General features: G+C 44.7%; 1 protein-coding gene across 2 annotated transcripts in view; it reads left to right on the forward strand.

Moving 5' to 3' along the window:
• EPS15 (epidermal growth factor receptor pathway substrate 15) overlaps positions 1-25,744 on the forward strand; it is a 2,462,763-nt gene that overhangs the window by 150,804 nt on the left and 2,286,215 nt on the right. The gene's annotated exons all lie outside the window — the stretch shown is intronic.

A 25,744-nucleotide genomic window follows, 5' to 3' on the forward strand; every position in this document is an offset into this window, starting at 1 on the left:
GTGCATTCTGAACTAAGATGAATTCTGTGGAAAAAGACAAAAAACATTCTGCGTACAGAATGCAGCCAGAGGATTCTTAAAATCATTGCTTTTTGTTAAGTGCATTACCCTTTTAACTAAGCCAAATAAATGTATTTTAAACAGCTCATCAGTTAAAGCAGGATCAGTTCAAAACCTTATGTAATTAGTACCTCATTGGTATGAATACAGTCATTTGCACCTCAGCTGGCACCTATTGTGTAATCAGTGAGTAAAAACAAGAACTCTTAACTCTAGGATAATGGTAGCAACTTAGAATAATTCACGCTCAAACTGAGTGAAGTTCAGCTCCTCTTACCACATACGGTGGTGGTTTTGGGTATCTATAATATTTAACTGCTTGTTACGGTTTTAGTCAACCTTTTATTTTGTATGCTAAGCATTAAGGGGCAGTGCAGTTTAGTATGAAAATGAAAATTGGCAGAAAATGCTAAAAAAAGTGCATATTATTTTAAGTGCATTAAGGGGTCTAGTCAGTGAATTCCATTTTGTACTCGCAGATGCTTGCTTATTGCTGCCCCACCAACCCACCTGTCAATTGAGTTAATTCTTAGGTTGGTTTTCTCCCTACAGTATGATTTCAGTACTGTGTAGGTTAACTGAACCCTGCTTGTACTTCATACAAGTTTCATTTCCTCACTTTGTTATCAAAGAAAGGAAGACCACCCACTTTTTTAAGCTTAACTTCTCACATAAGTTGCAGATGAATTTGCCTACAGCTGCATGACATACCACTGACACAGAGAAATTTGTGAAGTGTGAAACTGTTTTCCATTGCAGAGAGGCTGAGAACTTTCACTAATTCACAGATGCTTCCAATGTCGACTTGCCTTTCATAGCACAAAAGAGCAATTGGATCAGCCAATGGCTCAAACGCAGTTGCCACCTTTTTTGACAAATGTACATAAGCAGCATTACAGTATTGAAATGCTGAGCTTTGAACTTTAAATGTTTGTTTATACTACTCTATATTTCATGACTTGAATGTAGTATCAAAGATGTCTGTGACACTTGGAGAAAAGTCAGAAAATATTTTTTCTTGTAATTCTTGTAAAGTATCAGCACATTAAGTGTAAGGGGAGGGGCTGTCACTTCATCTTGGAGTACAAAAAGATAATTTGAACAAAGGCCTGCAATTTAACAGCTGTTTTGGTTGCAGCTGTATAATTCCTTAGTGTACTATAAAACAAGCCCTAAGACCCGCAGAAATGAGGGCCATTCGAGAAATGAAAGCAGCAGTCCTGTTACAGATAATATATAAGATCACAGTGATTGACACTAATCCCATTATATATTAATGGAATGGGAATACAGAATTATTTACTTATGTCTAGCATGGCTCATATAAAGTAGACTTGAAATGGATTATGGGAGAGAAAAAGGTTTGAAGAAAAATAAGATTGAGTTGATGTGTCAAGCCCTATTTAACAGCCACTTTTCAGAAACCATATTGAAATTCGATAAGAAGGAGTCAGAGTGATTTTAAGATGTTAAAATAACTCCAAAAATAGAGATAGAGTGAAAAAATAGACTTTTTTTTTATTTCCAAGGCAGAGTTTTCCTTTAAAAAATGGTCACATCACTCTGAAACTGTTGCCCTGCTCCCCAAGCTTAATGTAACATTTTCAGCTGCCCAGTCAAAAAGTGTTAGAAGTAGTGTTTGTAGATTTACAATACTCAACGTAAGCAAGCTATGTAAATGTTGTTAATCTCAATGGTTATGGATATAATATGGCCTAATAAAGCCCTAGTGTTTTTAACATGCTCAGAAAAAATGGTACTCATTATAGTGCAAAGAGTATGCCTGGCTACACCCGTGAAGTGTACTGTTTACATTCCTGTACCAGACATGAGTATGTAAGAAAAAAATAGTTACAGTGAAATCTGGGAAACACAAATATCAGCTGCTCAGTTAGAGAACTATAGAAATAGAAATTGACATGAGGGGAAACATTCAGTTGAATGGCCATCTTATCTCAATTCAAGACTCACAATTTTATGAAATGTGGGTTAGTCTAAGCTTACCTAAACAGATATCACAAAGTGTTCAGAAGTACAGATGTATAAAATGTAGATAAGCAGTTCTGTTAACCTATCCCAATTTATATATTTGATATCTTTGCAGTGACTGTGTAAGAATGTTGAGGTCCTGCAATGGCACTGATCAGTGTGTACACAATTTGTACATCCTACATTAGTCTGCATGCATGACATGTTAATTGGCGCTGTACGACATCCATATTGAGAAAAGTATACAGTGATGAGAGACATTTCAAAACCGTCTAAAGGAGACTTTCCTACTCAGATCGCCTTAAGGCTCTCTATTTGTACTCGGTTCTTACTGACTGAGAGGTAGTCTATGACTAGCCATACAAGGCATCCTCCGAACTAGCTCTGATGGGTCTCTTGCATATTCCCAAAACAAATGGCACCAGAAACACTAGATCTAAGGACATGAAATTCACCTGCATCAGAAGTGGAACATGCTGGAGAGACCGATACTGTTTCTCAAATGATTACCTTGCTCTTCATGTACTTAAAGCAGAGCTCATCCCTGACTCTATTCAAGATAAACCTTAATCATTGGATGTGAAATCAAAAATTCACCGCCAGTCTGCCCCCATATCTATAATGGATAGAGGTCAGCAGTAAGTAAATTAATCCCCAACTGATGTCCCCCCAACAAAACCCTAAGCCTGTTTACTGACATGACATCATATAGGCATCCAAGGAACTCTGGGACGAAACTGGAATGGGTTGCATGGCTAGGCTTGTAAAGAGCCTGGTGGTGGTTAGTCTGCTATACACCTATAAATGTGCAATTCAGTAAAAAACAAAAAAAATGATTTTTTTTAAATACAGTGGATAGAAATAGTGTGCACATCGTTGTTAAAATGTCAGGTTTTTGTGATATAAAAAAGAGACCACAATAAATGTGGGAATCTTGAGGCAATGTTACAATAAAAGTGGGAATCTTGAGGCAATGTTACAACTGCCTCATGTACACAGACAACCTTCTCCTCCTCCCAACAAATTCCAACACATGTGAGAGATGCAACCATATAGCCAAACTGGAGGCTAAGCTCTCTCAACTCAGTACTGGCTTAACCAGTCAGGAGGAGAAGGAAACCACACTCACTACAATTCCAGTCTCACATAGACCTACCACGACAGCAAACCAAACACATAATCACACAAAAACATACTCAGAGGCTCTAAATAAAGATCTGCCGAAGCAGCAGAGACCTCCAAAGCAGACACCCAAGCAGCCGCTACCCCAAAACAAAACATGTGCAACACATATCTCACAAAGCCAGTGTGCCAAACAGTCACAGCCGTTAAGAGTAAACAACACACCTGATACACTTGTAATAGGTGACTCTATCGTCAGGCACACTGACGTCCCGCTCACCAGGCTGAACAAGGAGAGGGTCACGGTGAGCAGCGTGTCGGGCGCTAGGATCCGCCAAATAACACAAGCACTCAGGTCACTCCAAGGCAAGTACAAATATGACTCAGTCATTGTCCATGCTGGTGTGAATGACCTGAGACGCACTCCCTGGACTACATGAAAAGAGACATAAAGGAGCTCTCTGAGCATGTAGCCCAGGCCGGTATGACCCTGACCTTGAGTAGCATCTTACCCTCACCAAGAATGATGCCACAATATGAAGACAAGATGATCAATTTCAACAATTGGCTTAAGTACTGGTGTCATTCAAAGGGGATCCAATGCCTGTCAGCTTGGGATGATATGCTCGACAAGCCACGATGCTTCGCTAGGGACGGCTTGCACCTGTCACCCCTGGGCTTTCAGATATTGGCAAAGGCTCTTGCTACCCCCATAGTGCCTTTTTTAGGCAAGGCTCAAAAGACAAACCCACCTCCATAGGTATCACAAGGGATAAGAAACTAAGAGTAATGCTACTCAACGCCAGAAGTCTAAACCTCAAGATGCATGCACTCGAAACTCTCCTTAGCATGGAGAACATCGATATCTGTGCAGTAACAGAAACCTGGTTCAGGGCTCCCGAGAGCACCCCAGCACTACCAGGTTATACCTCATACCATGCTTTTCGGCCCCAAAACTTGGACCGAACCACAAAAGGAGGGAGTATCGATATTCATCAAAGATACCCACACCTCCAGGTTGGTGGCAAAGCACGAAGCATCAGAGACTATCCATGTGCAACTAACAGTGGGTAAAACTGCCTTCCAGTTTATAGCCTGCTACAGACCACCCTCCCAAACCCAGGAACCCCACTCGGCCTTCCTGAGAACACTGGAAAATATGAAGGTCTCTCCAAACACCATTATATTGGGTGACTTCAACTACCCAAACATAGACTGGGAGCATTATTCTAGCTCCAACACCCTAGCCCAAAGGTTCCTAGAATTTATAAACTCAAATGCTATGGAACAACTTGTTACCACTACCACAAGAGGGGAAAACGTACTGGACCTGATCATCACCAACATGGGGACTCTATGCTCCAGACCAGAAGTGTATCCCTCACTGGTAAGATCAGACCATAAACTAATCTCACTGGATATTCACATCCCGACCCCACCCCCTGCCCAGAAAACCACAGTGAAAAACTTCTCTAAAGCAAATTTCACACTCCTCAAAACTGAGGTGGAATCCTTCAAAGCCCCCGGGCCTGTGGAAAATACGGCCCAGACCGCAGAATCCTTTATAAACGCATTCTATGAACACCTTCAGGAATGCATGGATCATGCGATCCCAAATAAAACCAAGACCCAATCCTCCAAAGGCAGACGTCCTGTCTGGTGGACCCCAGCCATAAACAAACTATACAATAGAAGGAGGAAGCTACTAAATGATAGAGCAAAATCCCAAAAAGGGAAGGCATCACTGATCAGTATTAGCAAAAAACTGCGGGCACACATAAAATTGTCTAAGGCCAGCTTCGAGAGAAAAATTGCACAGGACACTAAGGATAATCACAAGGCTTTCTTGAGTTATGTTAGGAACCTGGGTGGTAATTCCCAGATATGCTCAGAATTAGTCCAAAATGACAAAAAATACACCGAACCCACAGACATTGCCAACATCCTAGCTGACAGGTTCAGCGCAAACTTCTCCCCCCCCCACCAAAAGGGCAAATATCTAACCCAGCAGAGTGCTGCCCCCCTGACATCTCAGATGCTCAGGTATAAGCCGCCCTCTCCCAAGGCAAATACACAGCATCAATGGTACCAGTTGGTGTCCCAGGCTCGCCCTACATGAACTCCAAGAAGAGCTAAACCCAAACATAAAACTACTGTTCAATCTCAGCCTTACTACAGGATATGTGCCCAAAGAGTGGCGTACAGCAACAGTGGTCCCTCTCCATAAAGGTGGTGCCTCAACGGATCCTGGAAACTATCGCCCCATAAGCCTGACTAGCTTGGTCTGCAAAGCTATGGAAAGGATCATCATGGACCTCATAAATAAAGATATTGGGGACCTACAAACACCGGATCCTACCCAGTTCGGCTTTGTTAAGGGCAGATCCTGCCTCTTAAACCTGGTTGATTTCTTTGAAACAGTCACCAAGGCCATTGACGAGGGGAAGGTGGTCCACACAGCCTACCTGGACCTCGCAAAAGCCTTCGTTATAATACCCCACTCGGGCATTATAGATAAGCTCACCAGCTTAAATATAAACCCCTATGTCACTAGATGGATTGCAAACTGGCTCAAGGACAGAACCCACATGGTTAGAATTGCTGGAGTCATGTCAGACTCCAAACCAGTTACAAGAGGTGTCCCACAAGGCTCAGTCCTGGGACCTCTCTTGTTCGGTATATATTTCTCGGAGGTACAGGCCAACACGGAAGGACTGTGGCTGACCAAGTTCGCAGATGACTTGAAACTGGGCGCCATAATCGACTCTCCAGCCGACACAAGCATCCTCCAAAAGGGCCTCATAGAAACAGACAACTGGTGCCAGAGCCATGTCCTTAAGCTAAATGCCAAAAAGTGTATAGTCATCCCCTTTGGCAAAAACTAAGTGCCCACAAATTACCACATAGGTGGTAATCCATTAAGTACAGAAGAAGTAATTAGGGACCTGGGGACCCAAGTTGATAGCAATCTCTCATTTGACAACCACGTGGCCAAAGTGGTTAGAAAAACATTTTATATAGCCCACCTAATCATGAAGGGATTCACATCTAGATCAGGGGAGGTCATCGTGCCTCTTTACTCATCCCTCATCAGGCCCATAATTGAGTACAATGCCCCTTTTGGGATGTACCTTACCAGACACCTGCAGCAACTGGAAAGACCCCAAAAGTACCTCACCAAGAGGGATCAGAGGGCTCAAACAGCTGCCATATGCTGCCCGGTTAAAGAAACTCCAGCTCTACTCAGTGGCATACCGCCTGTTCAGAGGCGATCTGTGCCTGACATATAAAGCCATGTCCTACCCGGAATTAATGGACATGCTGCACCTCAGAAAATCCAAATCCCATCGAGCTACGCACTCGAGAGACTTGAACCTCAGCACTGGAATAAATAGGACATGCTGGAGGGACAGATTCATAACCCAGAGGCTCCCTTCACTCTGGAATAAAATCCCAGTCCAGGTTAGGCAGAGTCCCTCATTGACTCTCTTCAAGAGGAATCTTGATGAGTGGATGGGAGATCGTAGGTTTACCCCGGGTATCACTTCTGTGTCACTGTTAGACAGAGGCACAGTATACTAACCTCGAAAAAGGGCATAGCAAAATAAATTTAAAATGGGTGGCGAAAGCCAAACACATTCTGGCTAGGCTTATAAATGCCCTAGGGCAGATAGCCTAGTATGAACCTATGAACCTATAAATGATTTAAAAACTTGTCCCACCATTAATGTGACCTATAACTTGTACAATTCAATTGAAAACCAACAAATATGTTAGTGGAAAAAAATATAAAAAACGTACAATAAGCTGGTTGCATAAGTGTGCACACCCTTAAACTAATACTTTGTTGAACGACCTTTTGATTTAATTACAGCATTCAGTCTTCTTTGGTAGGAGTCTATCAGCATGGTACATCTTGACTTGGCAGTATTTGCCCACTCTTCCTAGCAAAAGAGCTCCACATCTGTCAGATTGCTAGGGCATCTCTTGTGCACAGCCCTCTTCAGGTCACCCTACAGATTTTCTATTGGATTCAGGTCTGGGCTCTGGATGGGCCATTCCAAAACTTAAATTTTCTTCTGGTGAAGCCATTCTTTTGTTGATTTGGATGTATGCTTGGAGTCGTTGTCATGTTGAAAAGTGAAATTCCTCTTCACCTTCAGCTTTCTAGCAGATGGCTGAAGGTTTTGGGCCAAAAGGGACTGGTATTTGGAACTGTTCATATTTCCCTCCACCTTGACTAAAGCCCCAGTTCCAGCTGAAGAAAAGCAACCCCAAAGCATGATAGTGCCACCACCATGGAGATGGTATTCTTTTGGTGATGCAAAGTGTTGGTTTTGTGCAAAACGTACCTTTTGGAATTGTGGCCAAAAAGTTCAACTTTGGTCTCATCAGACCATAACACATTTTCCCAAATGCTTTTGGGAGACGTTATGTATTTTGCATATTTTAGCCGGGCCTGGATGTTTTTCTGTGTAAAAAAAAATGCTTCCGTCTTGCAACCCAACCCCATAATCCAGACATGTGGAGAATACTGGAGATTGTTGTCACATGTAGTACACAACCCGTACTTGCCAGAAATTCCTGCAGCTCCTTCAGTGTTGCCGTAGGTCTCTTGGCAGCCTCCCTGACCAGTTTTCGTCTTGTCTTTTCATCAGTTTTGGAGGGACATCCAGTTCTTTGCAACGTCACTGCTGTCCCATATTTTCTCCACTTTTTGATGACCGTCTTCACTGTGTTCCATGATATAGCCAGTGCTGGGGACATTTTTTGTACCCTTCTTCTGACTGATACCTTTCAACAATGAGATCCCTTTGATGCTTTGTAAACTCTCTGCGAACCATGGCTTTTGCTGTAGCAGACACCTGAGTAAATGTCAAGAAAGTCCTACTAGGTCAGCTGAACTTTATTTGGGGTTAATCAGAGTCTCTTTAATTGATGGCAGGTGTGTACCCAAGAAGACTGAATGCTGTAATTAAATCAAAAGGTGCTTCAACAAAATATTCGTTTAAGAGTGTGCACACTTGTGCATCCAGCTTATTGTAAGTTTTTTATTTTTTTATATTTTTCCCCCAACAGGTTTGTTTTTCAGTTGAATTGTACAGGTTATAGATCACATTAAAGGTGGGAAAAGTTTTGAAATAATTTATTGTGGTCTCATTTTTTTATATCACAAAAACCTGGCATTTTAACAGGGGTTGTGTACACTTTTTATATCCACTGTAGCTGTACCTCTTAGCTGTCCAGGTTTTCACTGACTGCTTAGATTGTTTCCTTCATATTTTCTGTCTGTTCCTCATAAAGTCTGTGGTTTTCTGACAATTCAGTGAGGATTTAAGTCACTAAATAGCAGATGTCTGAGTTCCAGACTTAATATCCTGTAGAAAATGCAAAAACCTGTTGATCTGATGTTGTCAGTTTCATTCATCGCCAACAAATGGGTGTAGATTCAACCTGGCCACTTTTTCCAGCTTGTGGAATACTGAAACACTCAAGGTCTTCCCTTACCCATAATTCACTAGTCTCCCATCGTACCTTTGATCTTGTTTGCTGTCTTTGCATACAGACGTGGTCACTGTAAGCTCTCGTGTAGTAGGTTTTGTGAGTAAAAGTAGAGTTTTTTTGTCTTGTCTAGTTATTTCTGTTTTTTGTTTTAGAAAAACTTTCTACATATCCTCTTTTCTTTCTTTACACTATTTTAGTGTAATTCTGCATTACCATACTTGGTCATTTTCTTTATATCTTTTAGGTATACCTTTGTGTTACCATTGTTGGTTGTATATTGTTTAGGCCCAGCACACTTAGATTATGCCTGTGACATACGCAAGGCTTTCAACCCTAGGGTTCTCATTGATAGAAGAAATAAGTTAATTTTAAAAGGTCTACTTCCATCAAAATCTTCTGATACAGCATCTGGGGCTCAAACCCCTAAAAAACCTGACAAGAAAGAGGCTAAGAAGCATTCCTCAGATCCTTAAAGTTCCTCAACTTAGGGTTTGGAACAGCCTCTTATGATCTCAGAAACTTGGATGCAAAGACATAGTCTTCTGGTTCGACCCCTTCGGATCTGAAGGTGCTTTCGGATAGGTCACTATGGATCAGATCTCCTCTATACTTGGATCTGATGTTCTCTCATCTCCCATTTCCCTTTCTGGAAAAGTCTCTTAAGCATTATCATTCTAGGGCTTCATTAGTAGCATCATATTCTCGTTTCCCCAGATGTTTGACCAAAGCAGATGCGGATAGGATGATTAGGAAGATCCTGTTGACACAAATTTAAATGGTGGTTCTCTTGGCTCCTACCCCATAGGATCTGGAGACCTTTGTGAGTACTACCCCGCCTGTACTGTCTCCTTCTCCTGTCGTACCTTTGGTTTTGGAGCAGTTCTATCTGAAGATCCTAGATCCATCCATATCTGATCCGAAGATCATTGCATCTTCTCCTGTTATACCGGCTCTGAGCACATTGGAGCTTGATGACTCTCGGAGCCATAGCGTCCGATCCGGGGTGTTGGAGTCTACTACAGGGTTGTTAGAGCTGTGTCTGCCCCTTGTCACTAGACAGCTCTGCTCCGACCCTTACCTTGAGTGGTTTGCCTGTTCGAAGGGATCTGTCATTTCGGAAGCAAGTCTTTTCGGAGCAGTCTCTTTCTCTCTCAGGCATTCTGCTTTTGAGGTGGTGGAGAGAATTTTCTCCACTCTAAGAGAGAGGATGTATCCACCCTCCTTGGCTCATACTTCCCAGACCCATTTGTCTTTGTGTCTTGAGCCTCAGCTTCCTACACCACAGGGGCAGCCAGCCAATAGTCACCATGATACCCAGCAGGGTATATTGATATCTTTCAGTACTTGCTAGGAACATGCTGATGAAGTCCCTAGGAAGAGAAAGTGCAAAAGGAGGCACTTAAGACTCTCCATAAGAGTCTGTTTTGGAGGCTACTGATTTCGATGAGGGGGAAGGTCCCCACGATCACCATCTGATGATGTCTCCTTTGGAGACGTACTAGATATCCTCAAGCAGAAGGGTGGCTTGTCTACCGATGATCCTTCTCAAGAAGAATCAGTATTCCTGGAGGCTTTTGAACCTGTCTCGTCTACCTCCTGGGTGACTCCATCCATCGATGAGCTCATTGATTTGATCTCTTGACGTGTATGGCAAGAACCTGATTCCATGGGGCTGATCCTCAAGAGACCAGACAGGGTCCAGGTACCATCCAGGAACAGGGAGTACCAGTTGATGCCATGGTCGTAGTGGTGGCCAAAAACAGGAACTTTCCAAACAGAGTTGCTCTCTTCATCCACCTAACAGGGAATTTTTTTTCGTGTTTCACTGTTGCAGTCATCACATTTGGGTTATCTGTTGCAGTAGCCCTCGCTCGATTGCCTGACAGTTGTCTACCCTGCAATCTATTTCAAACTCGTCCATGAGGCTCATCTCCCATGCAGCCAAAGGTACCTCAAGGGCAGTGGGTTCAGGCATTTCCATTAGGAGGTATGCGTGGATGTCCCTGTGTGATTTCTCAGAGCCCTTCAAGTTTTTCTTTCTTCAGTGCTCCTTTTGACAGAAGTTTTTTATTTGACCCCAAGGTTAAAAACATGCTATCCAGGTGTGAGCAGGATGGTAAAACCGTGTCTGCTGTGGGTATACATTTTTCAACTCCTCAAAGGAATCAGTGAGGTGGTTGAAAAATGTGGTTCAGAAAGTCCCAGGGTCCCTTTCAAGATCCACACGGAGATAATTTCCCAGGGGCAGAGGGGAGAACTCTAGTGGAAGGCACCACCCACGTGGCAGAAGAGGTCTGCAAAACCAAGAATCTAGAGATAGCTTATCTGGAGCCATTCTGAGTCATTTATCCCTGCACCAGAGAGCCTGGCTAGAGGTTAATAAAGATTCATGGGCGCAGAGGATTATTTCCAGAGGTTGTACAGTACCCTTTTCCCTACCCGCCCTTAACAGTAAACAAAATTCCCAATGTTCCACCCAGTCAGAGCAGCATTAGAAATAAAAAAGCTGCTAGAATAGAGAGTCATTCAAGAGATTCCCCCCAAACCAGAAAGAGTTTGGAACGTAAGATTATTTTTTAGTGCCAAAGAAAACAGGGCATTGGAGACCAATTTTGGATCTCAGCATTCTGAACCAGTCAGTTAAGTACAAGAAGTTCTGGATAGTCATAGTTCATCCCATTCTACATAAGGATGACTGGATGTGCTCATTAGATCTTCAAAATGCATACTGTCTTATAAAAATGAACAAATGATCCTGACCATACCAACACGTCTGGCTGGGAGCCAATCAGTACCAATTCAGAGCTCCGCCCTTTGGTCTTACCACAACCCTCAGGGTGTTCACCAAATGCATGATAGTAATGGCAACTCACTTGAGACTGCAGGGATTCCAGGTGTTTGTTTACATGGATGACTGGCTTATAATCCCTCCGACCAGGCATCATCTGATCAAAGCATGGGATTATGTACTCCAGTTATGCTCTCACCTGGGATTATGTACTCCAGTTATGCTCTTACCTGGGAATTACTATCAGTCATAGCAAATTTCATCTGGAACCAACACAGATATTGGGGTTCATTTGAGTTTTGTTCAAGACTGTGTACCTGACGGCCTCCCTTCCTTTACCAAGGTTGCAAACCGTATGACTCCTGGTCAAAAAAATCATTCAAAATTCTTCTCTGTCAGCTCGATTGCTCCTTCAAGCACTGGGGGTTAATGTCTGCTGTGATAAATTTTGTTCCATTAGCACGATATCACATGAGAATTCTTCAGTGGACCCTAGCAACTCAGTGGTCTGTTCTTCACCAACCTATATCCACCTAAGTCAAGATAACTTGGGTATGCAAAAATTATATCCTTTGGTAGATTTACTACGATCAGATAATGTAAAGTTGCCCCTTCATTCTCCCTCAGCCTAAGGCCATAGTTACCCTGGACACTTCCCAAACCAGGTGGGGGGCACTACTTGGGAAAGATGGTCCAAGGCACATGGTTCTTCAAAGAGGCCAGTATACATATCCGTATCCTAGAAATGAGTGCTGTCCTAGCATTACAGGCATTACACAACACTCTCCCCTTCAGGACCATTGCGATTCAGATGGATAGTATGTCAGTGATTTTATCCCCTGTGTCTTGAAACTTTGAAAGTGTGGCAGTGGGTGACCTCATCCAGTCAATTTCTGATAGCAGCGCACATTCTGGGGAAATTCAGCATGATAGCAAACAATTTAAGCAGGGCTATTCTAATGCCTCACGAGTGGTCACTCAACATGGAAATGGTGGAAACTATATTCAGTTGATGGGACCAGCCTTGCTGCGACCTCTTTGCATCCCCCCTCGGCAACAAATGCAGCAGGTTCTTTGCACTGATCCGCCCCACTGGGGAAATCGTAGAGAGTGACTCTTCTTCATGACTGGCCTCCCAGTCTTCTCTATACCTTTCCCCCAGTACCTCTAATCCCTAGATTCCTTCAGAAAACATCTTGATTGAAGAGCACAGTCATCCTTATTGCTCCTTATTGGCCTTGTCAGCTTTGGTTCCCCTTTCTTTGGTCTGATCTGCTTGACTTGTCATGGATTCTGGATCCAGTTCCAGACCTCTTGTCTCATCTAACAGATATCGTACACCCGGACATTTTAGACCTAAAGTTGACTGCATGGTTTTCCACTTCCATTGATTGCTAGACAGCCCAGGCCATCTTCCCCTGTCCGATGCATTCTTTAATCCTCCCACAAAGCTTCCACAAGAAAAATTTACAGAAGTAAATGGAAAATATTTGTTTTTTAGGTGCAGCAAAATTACATTGATCCTTTTGCAGCACCAGTACCTAAAGTTCTTGAGTTTTTAGCTACAGTTTTTAATTAAGGCACTTGTTGTGTCTTTCGGCTTTTCCCGGTTAGGGGTCGCCACAGCGGAACTCCAGCCCGCTAATGATTGGTAGTAGATTTTTACATGCCGAGTTGCCGGCCCTGACGCATAACCTTCAACGAAGGTACGCCCATTCACGCATGTCTCCCCACAGAAGACGCTCTAACTGAGACTCGAACAGGACAGCGTCTTACTGTGAGGCGACAATGCTACCGCAGCACCACCACCGCAGTAAAATTTTTAATTAAGGCACTAGTTCAACTAAATACAACTATCTTGTCATTTCTAATTTTCACATTGGAGTAAATAATTCGTCTTTAGCTTCTTCCAAACTTTGTAAGGTCTTTTTAAAAGGAACCTTTCTTCTTGTACACCCTTTTAAAGATCCCACTCGCCTGTGGGATTTGAATTTGGTTTTACAGTATTTGACTTAATCTTTCTTTGAACCATCAGCCAAGTGTGAGCTAAAATCTTTAACCTGGAAGACTGGCTTTTTAGTGGCCATTGCTTCTGCTAGAAGACTCAACTTCAGACTGTATCTTCTAAGCCTTCTTCTTTGATTTTTCTTAAGGATAGGGTATCCTTATGAACCATCCCATCCTTCCTTTCTAAGGTGGTCTTAGAATCCAGTGTCAGTCAATCGACCTTCCAATTTTCTTTCCAAATTTCTCAAACAAAAAAGTTTATGTTGCACCTGTTGGATGTTCACAGACAGTTACGTTTTTCATCTATGTAGGACAAAAATTTTCAAGAAATCAGATCAATTATTTGTCTCCTTTTCTGATTGAAAATTGGGCAAATCAGTTACTAAAGTGACTTTTTAAGTAAATGGTTAACTGATTGTGTTACCTTTGTTTACAAAAAAATTGGGTTTGTCTTTGCCAGAACCTCTGAAAGCTCATTCCTCCAGGTCTGTGGAAACTTCTTCAGTATTTTTATTTGTGCAGCTGCAACTTGGGCTAATCCTCATACCTTTATTGCTCATTACAAATCAGATTTGGTGTCTAGGAGAAGAGCAGCCTTCAGCTCTGGGATGCTTAGGAATATCCTTCCTTAAGAGTCCTCCTGGAATTTAGGTAGCTGGAGACTCTGTCTAATCTGTTGTGGAATTAATGAAAATGACAACTTCAGATAAAAAAAAGTTATGTATTCGCCATAATGTTCCATCTGTGTTGTCCATTTTTACTCTTCCTCAACTCCCCTCCCTCCAACCCCCTACCAGTGTGACATCTCAAAGGATTAGAAGATGCTAAAGGAACCACTGTTCCTTTATTTGAGCTCCAGGTACTGTTATCTCATCTCTTTTTATTTGTTAAATGTTATATAGGCTTAAAGATCAACATACAAGATCTGGGGTATGGTAGGGGACTAGTGTATTATGGGTAAGGGAGGAGCTAGAGAGTTTGTGTTGCTCGAGCTTGAAAAAACAGCGGAGTCTGATCTGAACCCATTTGTTGAGGAAGAATGAAAATAGACAGCACAAATGGAACATTATGTTGAGTACATAACTACTTTATGTTGAGTTGTCTATCTCGCCTTCATTCTTGCTGGTTGGGTTCAGAGCCGACTCGGCCATCTTCTAAAGCTCGAGAGCTGTTTACTGGCTCGAGGCCTCCCCATATCCCATGATGCCTGGCGCTAGATACCCAGATCTCGTTTGCAGCTTCTGCTGCGAGGTTGTCTTACTGGCTCAGGTCGGATATTTTTTATTCTTCTTCTCTGTTTTTTGATAAAGAAAATAGTAGTTTTTAGTGTAGATTGTAAACTTTAGTATTCTGTTCTTTAGGGATAACTTTGTTTAGTGTATATTTTTCTCTTTACCTGTATTCCTGTCCTTTCAGAAAACTCATTTAAGTTAGAGAGTCCCCCCCCCCTCTGTATTAGCCATTTAAGTTAGAGGCTAATCTTCTCCCTCTTATTAAAAAAAAAAAAAAAAAAAAAAATATATATATATAGTTAGATTGTCTTAGTCTAATTGTTATTGTTAGGCTTGGTGTCTGTTGTTTGGGTGTATTGTTTTGGTATCCCTTTTCTTTAGTTATGCCTAAGGATACCAAGGTGTCCGGATTCAAGTAGTGTGATACATGCTTTCAGAAGATGTCTCTGACAGATGGTCACACTTCTTGTGTCTATTGTCTCGGCACCGTACACCTGCAGGACTCTTGTTCAGTCTGCCATGCTTTCAGTCCAAGAGTCCTGTAGGAGTGTAGGAATAAATTGATCCTACGGGGTTTGCTTAAACCCGAGGAGTCACCGGCAAAGGCTCAGCCCGTGAAGTCCTCCAAATCACCTAAACCTTCGGTTCCCAGCTCGGAGCCGTCGTTAGGTGAAGCTACTACTTCTGCCTCGGTTCCAGCTGGAATCGAAGCTCCTGTCTCTCAGTCGGCTCCGACACGTACTTCGGAGCCGTCTGGGAGTCGAAAAAGATCCAGGTCTGCCTCCCTGGAGTCGATACGCTCGGCTCCTGGGTCTCCTCTGCTCCAGTCGGAGCACAGTCATCGGTCCTCCCACTCTTCTCAGTCATCGAGATTATCTGATCACGACTTGGAGAGAGTGGTCAGCAGGCTCTTAAAATCGCAGGCCCTTGCAAAAATGTTGTCCAGCCCCCCTCAACAGGCTTTGGCTCTGTTCTTGTCTGCAGTCATTACTCCTCCGACTCCTCCCTTGAGTTCAGAGCCGGAGCTTGTTTGGGTTCGAATCGTGGAACCTTCGGCACCGATTCTTTCTCCTTCGGTTCCTTCGTCGGTTCCAGTCACTTCCTTGGTACCGTCCTTGGAAAGATCTGGGCACAGAGACTCCCTCGTCGGCTCCGAGGGGACGAGTGGCATCGGACCCTTTTCCGACCCCGTTCTCCCCGTTGGAGCTTCGGCACAGTTGAGCTCGGCTCCTACATCGGCTTCGGAGCCGTCCCCCTCGGTGCGGAGAGGGATTCAGATATCTTCGGAACCAGCGCCTTCTCAGCATCCGAGCATGGACGCCTTTGAGGTCATGAGGAGTGTGCTGGCCCCTGAGTCAGCTCCACGATCTTCCCCTTCGGCTCCTCCCTCTATGGTGCCTGCACCTGCCTCTGCCCCTCCTCCAGACCCCAAGCGTGAGGAACCAATGCTCCAGGGCACCCCATTGGGTGTATCCTCTTCCGAGGCCTCCCCTGATCATTCAGAGGAGCCACCTCGTAAGAGGAAGCATGTTGACTCCCCTGACTCTGTCACATCAGATACCGACTTGGAGGAATCGGAAGGGTCCTCGAGATCCCCCTCTGAAGATGTCTCATTCTCAGACATCCTTGAGATGCTTAGGCAGAGGGGGAATTGGTCTACCCTTAGCCCTTCCGAGGGTGAGTCAGTATTCCTGGATGCATTTGGATCCCGACCCACCACCTCCTGGGTGTCTCCGCCTTTCGACCCACTAATGTCCGTGGTGGCTCGGAAGGCGTGGTCAGCTCCAGGCACAGTGGAACCGACCCCTAGAAGACCTGCCAAATTCATTACTGCACCACAAGACAAATAGTTTTTGACCAAAGGCGTTCCCGTTGATGCCATGGTGGTAGTGGCGGCCACAAAGAAGGAGTTGGCTGAAACTTCTTCATCTGTCCATTCCCCTAACAAGGAGTCAAGGACGATGGACAGATATGGGAAGTGGATGTTCTCTTCAGCAACTTTCTCCATGAAGTCTCTGAATTATTTGTGCCACTTTACCCGTCTTCAGAGGGATCTCCTCAAAGAGCTTGGAGATGCCCTCCAAGATCCATCAGCTGAGGGGGCCCAGGCTAAGGTTGCTTCCCAGCTGGCGACTCTTAATTCAGTGGTGAACTCCTCCATGAGGCTCATTTCTTAAGCAGCCGATGGTGCGAGTAGAGCCGCAGGCACAGGCGTCGCCCTAAGGAGACATGCTTGGATGCGGCTTTGTAACTTTGCGGAACCTTTCAGAGCGTCTTTCACCAACACCCCCTTTGATGGTTCCTCTCTCTTTGGATCGCAGGTGAAGGACACGCTTACCAGGTATGAGCAGGAAGGCAAGACTCTCTCTGCTGTAGGAGTCTGTTTTTCCACTCCTTCTAGACCATATCCCAAGGGTCAGAAGAGTGGAAAGATGTGGACGTTCATCGTGTTACACTGCTGCAGTCATTACACTTGGGTTATCCTGTCCACAGGCGGTCCCGCAGTCAGCCAGAGTTCCAAAGTCTTGGTCCGGCGTCGGTTGCTGTCGCTTCTTCCCTGACGTCAGTGCGCCAGGGGTATATAAGATGCATCTGACGCCATTTTCTTCAGTCTTTCTTGCCGCACGGTGCCCAAAGCAAAAGCCGTTCGCAAGTGCCAGTCGGCCGACTCCTGAGATTTTCGAAGTCGAATTTCAGATCCAAAGTCTTCAATAAAGCTAAGTACCCCGTTGGGGAAACTTTTTTCTTGCCTCAGATCGATGTCAGAAAAAGTTAATAATTGTATTTCTTGTGGGAAGCAAATACCTCATAAGGACTTCCACTCTTACTGTATTCCATGCCTAGGCCCTGATCACGATGTCACTAGTTGTCGGTTTTGTGCCAGATTTAACAAACACACTATAAAACGACGTTTTGATTTTGTTTTGCACTACTTTGGCCGAAGGTTCAATTATACAATGCCGTCGGAACAACCGACGACCGCAATTCATAAAAAACGCAAGGGCAAGGATAAAGACAGGCATCCGAGGTCCAAAACCGACGATGAAACCTCTTCTAGGCCAGTCGCCGGTTCTCAGTGAGACGTTTTCGCAGCCCCTGACACCCGCTACCTCAGAGCCACAGGCCGCCTCCGACTTCCACGTGGAGACAACTAGGCCTCTGTAAACTCAAGGTATTGGGCCTATGGAAACTAATCCCTCAGATGGGTCCAGAGCCGCTGAGCAGGCATCGGCTTCTGAGGGTGTTTTCAGACCTTCACAACTTACCATTAAAGCACCAGCCAAGATAAAAACACCATTAAAGACAAAGAAGCAACTACAGCATTCTCCTGGACAGTCCTTCATGCCTCAGAAACAGATGCTCAAAATGTCCGAAGACCTCATTGCTCTAATCAGGGGTTCCCATCCCCCCCCCCTGAGAAAAGGCCTAGGCAGGATACAGACTATGATTCCTCTGATCAGGTTTCCATTTCCTCTGATTCCTCTTCAGACCAGGGATACTCTCAACCCCTCTATGAGGACTCTGATGCCGAAGAATCTATCCCTTCAGCCTCTTCTCCTGAGGATTACTCTATAGGGGAAACTTTACATACCATGAGGGAACATTTCCATTGGGAAAGTCAGGATTATTCAGAATCCAAGAAAAGGCTCAGGGACTTCCTTTTATTGCCTCAGCACAGGCCCCTTGCTATTCTGCCTGTTTTAGATATTGTGTATGATGTGTTCTCTGAATCCAGCTTATCTCCTGATTCTTTGCCCCCCTGCAACAGCCAAACCAGATAGGTACTATAGAGTCCCTGACTCTCACAAGTTTCTTTATAAAAACCCTTCTGCTGACCCAGAAACCATTTCCCAGGGTCCCAAAGGGGTTAAGGCTTCCATTGCAAAAAAATCCAGTCCCCTCAGACAGAGATTCTAGAGCATTGGATAGATGGGGGAATAAAGTTTACACTTCTGCAACTTTAGCAGTAAGGGATTTAAATTGCCAGTTTCACATGCTTAAGTACCAACAATATTTAATGGCTCAGAAAATGCTTACAAGCTCAGAAGCTCCTGACTATAAAGAAATGCAGGATTTATTGCATGCAGTTGAACAGGTGGGAAAACATACTCTGCAATGTGGTTGTGATTCTTTAGAGGCCTCTTGTAGAGCCGCAGTTACAGGTTCTGTGATTCGAAGACATGCTTGGTTAAAAGAACAGAGTTTACCTGATCATGTTAAGGCAAAATTATTGGATGCTCCTTTGCAACATGATACATTGTTTGGTGTTAAAGCAGAAGAGGTGTTAAAGAAAATGGAGGATAAAGCTAAATCTATGCAAACAGTCAAAGATTTCTTACAGGTACAGCCAGCTCGATTTAGCAGAAATTGGCCTACAAAGAATTGGTCCTTTCCAGTGTCAGACAGGCCACAGAGAGGCAGATACAGTCGCCCAAGAGGCAGATCTCAACCCCAAGGCTCTAACAGACAACGACAGTAGGGTACCCCAACCCCAAAAGGAGGTGAGGACAAATCTCAACCATACAGGAAACAGTCCCAATGACTTCCCCCTTCATATGCCAAGCACTTCCCTTTTGGCAGCACCCTTAGGGGGAAAACTAGCACTTTTTTATCAAAATTGGCAAACAATCACCCAGGACAAATGGGTTCTGAATATTGTGTCTCAAGGTTACAGGTTCCACTTTCACACTTTACCAAGGCTAAAAGGAATGCCAAACCTGCCACAAAATCAATGGGCAGAGGCTCAAAAACAGATATCAGCCCTCATGGACATGAGAGCTATTCAAAAAGTACCACATCAGGAACAAGGACAAGGATTTTACTGAAGACTCTTCCTAGTCCCCAGAAAGGACAAAGCCTGGAGACCCATACTAGACCTTTCAACTCTAAATACTTACCTGGAGGTTCCGAAATTCAAAATGTTGACACTACAGCAGCTTCTTCCCATGCTGGGCAAGAAGGCTTGGCTTGTTACTCTGGACCTCAAAGAGGCATACTTGCATATCCCTATCAGACAAAATTGCAGAAGATACCTCAGATTCAAAGCTGGTACAATGCACTACCAATTCTCTGCACTGCCCTTTGTAAAGACCCTGGGTGCAGTAGATAAGCCAAAGTGCCTGGCACCAGTAATTGCATTTTGCAGACAAAAAGGAATTCAAATATATCCATACCTGGACGACTGCCTCATTCAAGCAGAGACAAAGGACATTCTTCTAAAGCATCTGGCGTTTGTAAAAAGGTTGCTAATTTCTCTAGGGTACACAGTAAACAAAAAGAAGTCAAAACTAGTGTCCTCGCAACAGATAATATTCCTGGGTGCCAGCTTAAATACAACGGCCCAGATGGCTTATCTCACGCCAGACAAACAAGGACAACTGACTCAATATTTTCAACTAATGGCAAAAAAGTCCCATCTCCCTGCAAGAAAAATTCTGCAGGCCCTGGGATTCATGGCATCCTGCGTACTACTAATTCCATATGCCAGACTGCATATGAGGAAATTACAGTGGTACCTAAAAAGTGTTTGGACTCGGCGCTCTCACAGCTTAGAAGCAGTAATACCAATAATTCCCTGCCTACAACAGGAGTTTCGATGGTGGGCACAGGCATGTCACCTCAACAAGGGTCAGCCTTTCACTCTACCCACAGCCAGGCAGACACTAACAGATGCTTCAGACTATGCCTGGGGAGCACACATGGCAGGAAAATGTATTCAGGGCAAGTAGACCACAGACCAAATGCATCTTCACATTAATCAAAAAGAGATGTTGGCTGTTCAAAATGCCCTAACAGCTTTCAAGGACCTTCTGCATCCAGGACATTTATTATTAAAGACGGACAACACCACAGTAATGTGGTACATAAACAAGCAAGGGGGCACTCATTCTTACCCCCTATGCAGGCAAGCCATGACCTTGTGGAACACAGCTCTAACTTATCAAGTTCATCTGCAAGCACAATTCCTGCCAGGAAAGAAAAATACTCTGGCAGACGATCTAAGCAGAAATATCATGGACCCTCACGAATGGAAACTGAATCCACAAATCTTCAGCATGGTAACGCAAAAATGGGGATGCCCAGACATAGATCTTTTTGCCTCCCCACTGAATTGCCAACTACAAAAATTCTGCACAAGGACTTCACACACACAAGCATGGAAAGTGGATGCTCTCTCGTTCAGCTGGAAAAGCCTAAAAGTTTATGCCTTCCCACCACTGCCTCTCCTTTCGAAGGTACTCCTAAAAGCCAGACAAGAAAAAACACAGATGATCCAGACTGGCCATGCCAGCACTGATACCTAATCTTAAAGAACTTAGCTCAAGGCCCACCATGGATTTTGCCTCAATTTCCTCACCTTCTGACTCCACAAAACAATCAGATCCTGCACGCTCAGCTCAAAACCCTAAACCTGGCTGCATGGCAGATTCATTAGTCAAACAGGCAACACCTCTCTCTAAAGTTGTTATGGATGTCATTTTGGAGGCCAGGAGGCCTAGCACCAGGAAATTTACTCAGAAAAATGGAAGAGATTCTGCGCCTGGAACCAGGCTCAAAACCTTGACCCTCTTGTCCCAAACATTCCTCAGATTTTGCAATACTTAACTGAGATGCTGGACAAAGGCCTATCCTTCTCATCAGTTAAGATCCACGCCTCTGCCATTTCAGCACATTACAACACTGATCCTCCTTTATTCTCTCATCCCTTGCTAAAGCAGTACCTCAGAGGGGCTAAAAACATAAGACCGCCCTGGAGAGCACCAACACCAACTTGAGACCTCAATTTTGTTTCGGAAAAACTGACCCTGCCACCTTTTGAGCCAGCCAATAGAGCCGATTTAAAATCTTTATCATGCAAAAGAGCTCTGCTCCTGGCAGTAACTTCAGCACGAAGAGTCTCAGAGCTATAGGCATTAATGGCAGTGGAACCTTTTATAATTTTTCCTCAGGACAAGGTTTCTTTAAGGACAAACCCTACCTTATACACAGGCAGCTATGCTTCTACGTGGACAAAACAAAAGCTTTCAGGAAAACTGAGCAACTGTTTGTAGCATATGCTGCAGGATCGCAGGGCAAGGCTATTTCAAAGCAGACTATCTCCAAATGGATAGGACACTGTATTCGTTACTTCGTTACACACAGCATGGGAAATCTGTCCCTAATAACATTAGGCCACATTCTACCAGAGCAACAGCCACCTCAACAGCCTTTCTCAGAGGAGTACCAACCAAGGAAATTTTGGAGGCTGCAACTTGGAGTTCAGTGCACACCTTTACCAAGCATTACCACTTGCCTCTTTACTCTAAATCCAGAGCAGGGTTTGCCACTTCAGTTCTGCAGGGCCTCATAGCCAAACCTAACTCTTTATAGACCAGCCACCCAACCTCAGCTTTGGGATTCTACCCAAGTGTAATGACTGCAGCAGTGTAACACGATGAACATAGTACAGTTTTGTACCTACCATAAATGTAGATGTTAGAGTGTTCACACTGCTGCAGTCCAGGTTACCCTCCCTCCATCCCCTCTGTCCTAGCTGGACTTATCTATACCTTTCTATCCTATACTACCTTTGTGGTGTATTTGCTTGTAACTGAAGGTATTGTTTTCTTTTTATATATATGTTTTATTAGCAATATGTATTGCCTACCTACTTGGGGGCACCTGACATCTGGGGCAAGAAAAACTGAAGAAAATGGTGTCGGATGCATCTTATAAACCCCTGGCACACTGACGTCAGGGAAGAAGCGACAGCAACCGACGCCGGACCAAGACTTTGGAACTCTGGCTGACTGCGGGACCACCTGACGGCAGGATAACCCAAGTGTAATGACTGCAGCAGTGTGAACACTCGAACATCTACATTTATAGTAGGTACAAAACTGTACTTTCCGGAAATCCCAGGGAGCCTTACTGGACACACATGGTGAGTTTCCCTCCAGGGGCAGAGGAGGGAACAATAACAGACGCCGCCCTCATGGCAGAGGGGGTCCGCAAAACCAGGGCAGCAGGGAATCTTTCTCTGACAAGCCCTTCCAGCATCCCTGAAGGGTTGCCTGGCTGCCCACCTCTGGAGGCAGTCGGGGGAAGATTATCGCTGTACCCAAGAGCCTGGTAAGACGTAACGCAAGACAAATGGGTACAGTCTGTTATATCCAGAGGCTACAGAATTCCCTTTGTTCATGCTCCCTTCTTGTCAAACAAGCCCCTTCCAGATGTTCCACCCAATCTAAGGGATCAAGCAGTTCAGGAAGTTTCAAAACTGCTAAGAAAAAGGGCCATCCAGCAAGTCCCAGCAGACCAGCAAGGATCCGGAATTTACTCAAGGTTCGTTTTGGTACCAAAAAAGACAGGGGACTGGAGACTCATTTTGGATCTCAGCAGGCTAAACAGGTCTGTACAAAGAACGAAGTTTCGGATGGTCACGCTACAGTCCATTCTACCCTTTCTGGGTCAGGACAATTGGATGTGCTTCATAGATCTTCAGGATGCGTACTACCACGTCAAAATGGACAGGCGCTCCAGAAGATTCCTTCGCTTCCGGCTGGGAGCCAGCCATTATCAGTTCAGAGCTCTGCCCTTTGGTCTCACCACAGCCCCCAGGGTGTTCTCCAAATGTATGGCAGTGGTTACCGCTCACCTGAGACGGCAAGGATTCCAGATGTTTCCATATCTAGATGACTGGCTCCTCACTGCTACCACCAGGCATCACCTTCTGCGAGCCAGAGACTACACTATCCAGACGTGCTCCACACTAGGAATCACAATAAATTTTGAAAAGGCTGCATTGTTGCCCTGTCAGTCTATCACCTTTATAGGCGCAAACTTAAATACAAAAGACAGGTCAGCCAGCCTTCCACCAGACAGGGTGTTAGTCATTCGGCGGCATGTTCAGGTCTTGTTAGGATGCAAGAGAAATCAAGCCAGGTTCGTCCTCCAAACCCTGGGTCTCATGGCAGCAGTGGTCATACTCGTCCCGCTGGCTCGTTTTCACATGAGGATCCTCCAGTGGCTTCTTTTCACACACTGGTCCTTCCAGCAGCTTCCCATGTCTCACATGATTATTATCACAGAAGCATGCAAAAAACACCTTGCGTGGTGGATGGTCTCCTCATCAGTGCCCCTGGGCAGACCATTTGTACTTCCCCCGCCAGTTGCTACGGTGACCACGGACGCCTCCCTGATCGGGTGGGGGGGGGGTATTATCAGGGCAGAACAGTCCAGGGCACCTGGCAACCTCAAGAGTACCATCTGCACATAAATGACTTGGAGATGAGGGCCGTGCTTTTAGCATTGCAAGCTTTTCAGGACTCTCTTCCTACCGGGACCATTGCAATTCAAACGGACAATATGCCAGTCATGTGGTATATCAACAAGCAGGGCGGAACCAGGTCCTACCCCCTATGTCAAGAAGCACTCAGACTCTGGCAGTGGGCGATCTCTTCCCAACGGTTTCTGACCGCCACGCATATCCCTGGGAGATCCAACGTCATAGCAGACAGGCTGAGCAGAGCTATTCTCATGCCTCACGAGTGGTCTCTGAATCAGGTAGTGGCGGACCAAATCTTCTGCAAATGGGGACAACCTTGCTGCGACCTCTTTGCCACCCCCTTCAGCAGCAAGTGCAGCAACTTCTTCTCTCTCCTTCCACTTCCGGGACATTCCCCCAGAGACGCTCTAGTCCACGATTAGCCTCAGGGGCTTATGTATGCATTCCCTCCTTTTCCCCTAATTCCCAAGCCGATACAGAAAGCTACCGTATTGGGTTGCAAAATGATCCTCATTGCTCCTTACTGGCCTCGACAAATATGGTTCCCGTTCCTGCATCATCATCATCTTTTCGAGCAGCCTTGGACTCTGGACCCAGTTCCAGACCTTCTGATCCATCACTCGGGCAGGCTACATCATTCCCTACAATCATTCCAGCTCACGGCTTGGTTGCTCCACTTCCAACCCTAGCCAGGCTTCCTGATATCTCCCAATCGGTGCATGAAATCATTTTATCATCGCACAAGCCTACCACTAGAAAAACTTACGCTAGTAAGTGGAAACATTTTTCTTCCTGGGCAGAGGCTAAGAGTATAGACCCCTTTTCAGCCCCTGTACACCACATCTTGGAATTTCTTGCGGAACTCTTTCATGCCGGGTCCGCTTCCGCTACAGTTAGGGTGCAGTTAGCTGCAATTTCAAATTTTCACATTGGCCTATCGGAAAGGAATATAATGTCTCATAAGCTTTGTAAGGCCTTCCTCAAAGGGATCACTCTGCTCAGGCCCCCAATCAGAGATCCTCCAGCCCTGTGGGATCTCAGTTTGATTCTAGCTTCTCTAATTTTGCCCCCCTTCGAACCTGCAGCTTCTTGTTCCTTGAAGTTTTTGACTTGGAAAACACTTTTTCTGGTAGCAGTTACTTCAGCCAGAAGAGTTTCAGAGCTTCAGGCTCTTTGTATCTGCCCCCCCATACCTAGTGTTCCACAATGACTGGGTTGCTCTCAGGACTAATCCTTCCTTCCTTCCTAAGGTCTCTTCTGAGAATAACTTGAATCAGTCCATTGACCTTCCTGTGTTTTTTTCCCAACCATTCCAACAGGGCGGAATATAAGTTGCATCAGTTAGATGTTCACAGGCAACTGCGCTTTTATTTGCATAGGACTAAGGACTTCAGAAAATTGGACCAGCTTTTCCTTTCTTATGCAGAGGGCAAACAAGGTCTACCAGTATCAAAAGTAACCTTATCCAGGTGGTTGATTTCTATTATCACTTTTATCTATCAGCAAAGGAACAAACAATTGCCTGTTAAACCAAAAGGTCATTCCACCAGAGCATTAGCCACTTCTGTGGCTTTTCAGGCTAGGTTGCCCATGGAATCTATTTGTGCAGCCACGGGCCAACCCTCATACTTTCATCTCGCAATATAAGTTGGACGTGGTTTCCAGGAGCAGAGCTGATTTTGGTTCCACTGTTCTGAAGAGTTTGTTCCATTGAGCCACCCAGCATATTAGGTGCTAGGGACGCTGTCCCAACCAGCAAGAATGAAAAACCGA

This window comes from Protopterus annectens, chromosome 10.part0 (assembly GCF_019279795.1).
Source record: "Protopterus annectens isolate FY-2018-M chromosome 10.part0, PAN1.0, whole genome shotgun sequence".
NCBI classification, from domain to species: domain Eukaryota; kingdom Metazoa; phylum Chordata; order Ceratodontiformes; family Protopteridae; genus Protopterus; species Protopterus annectens.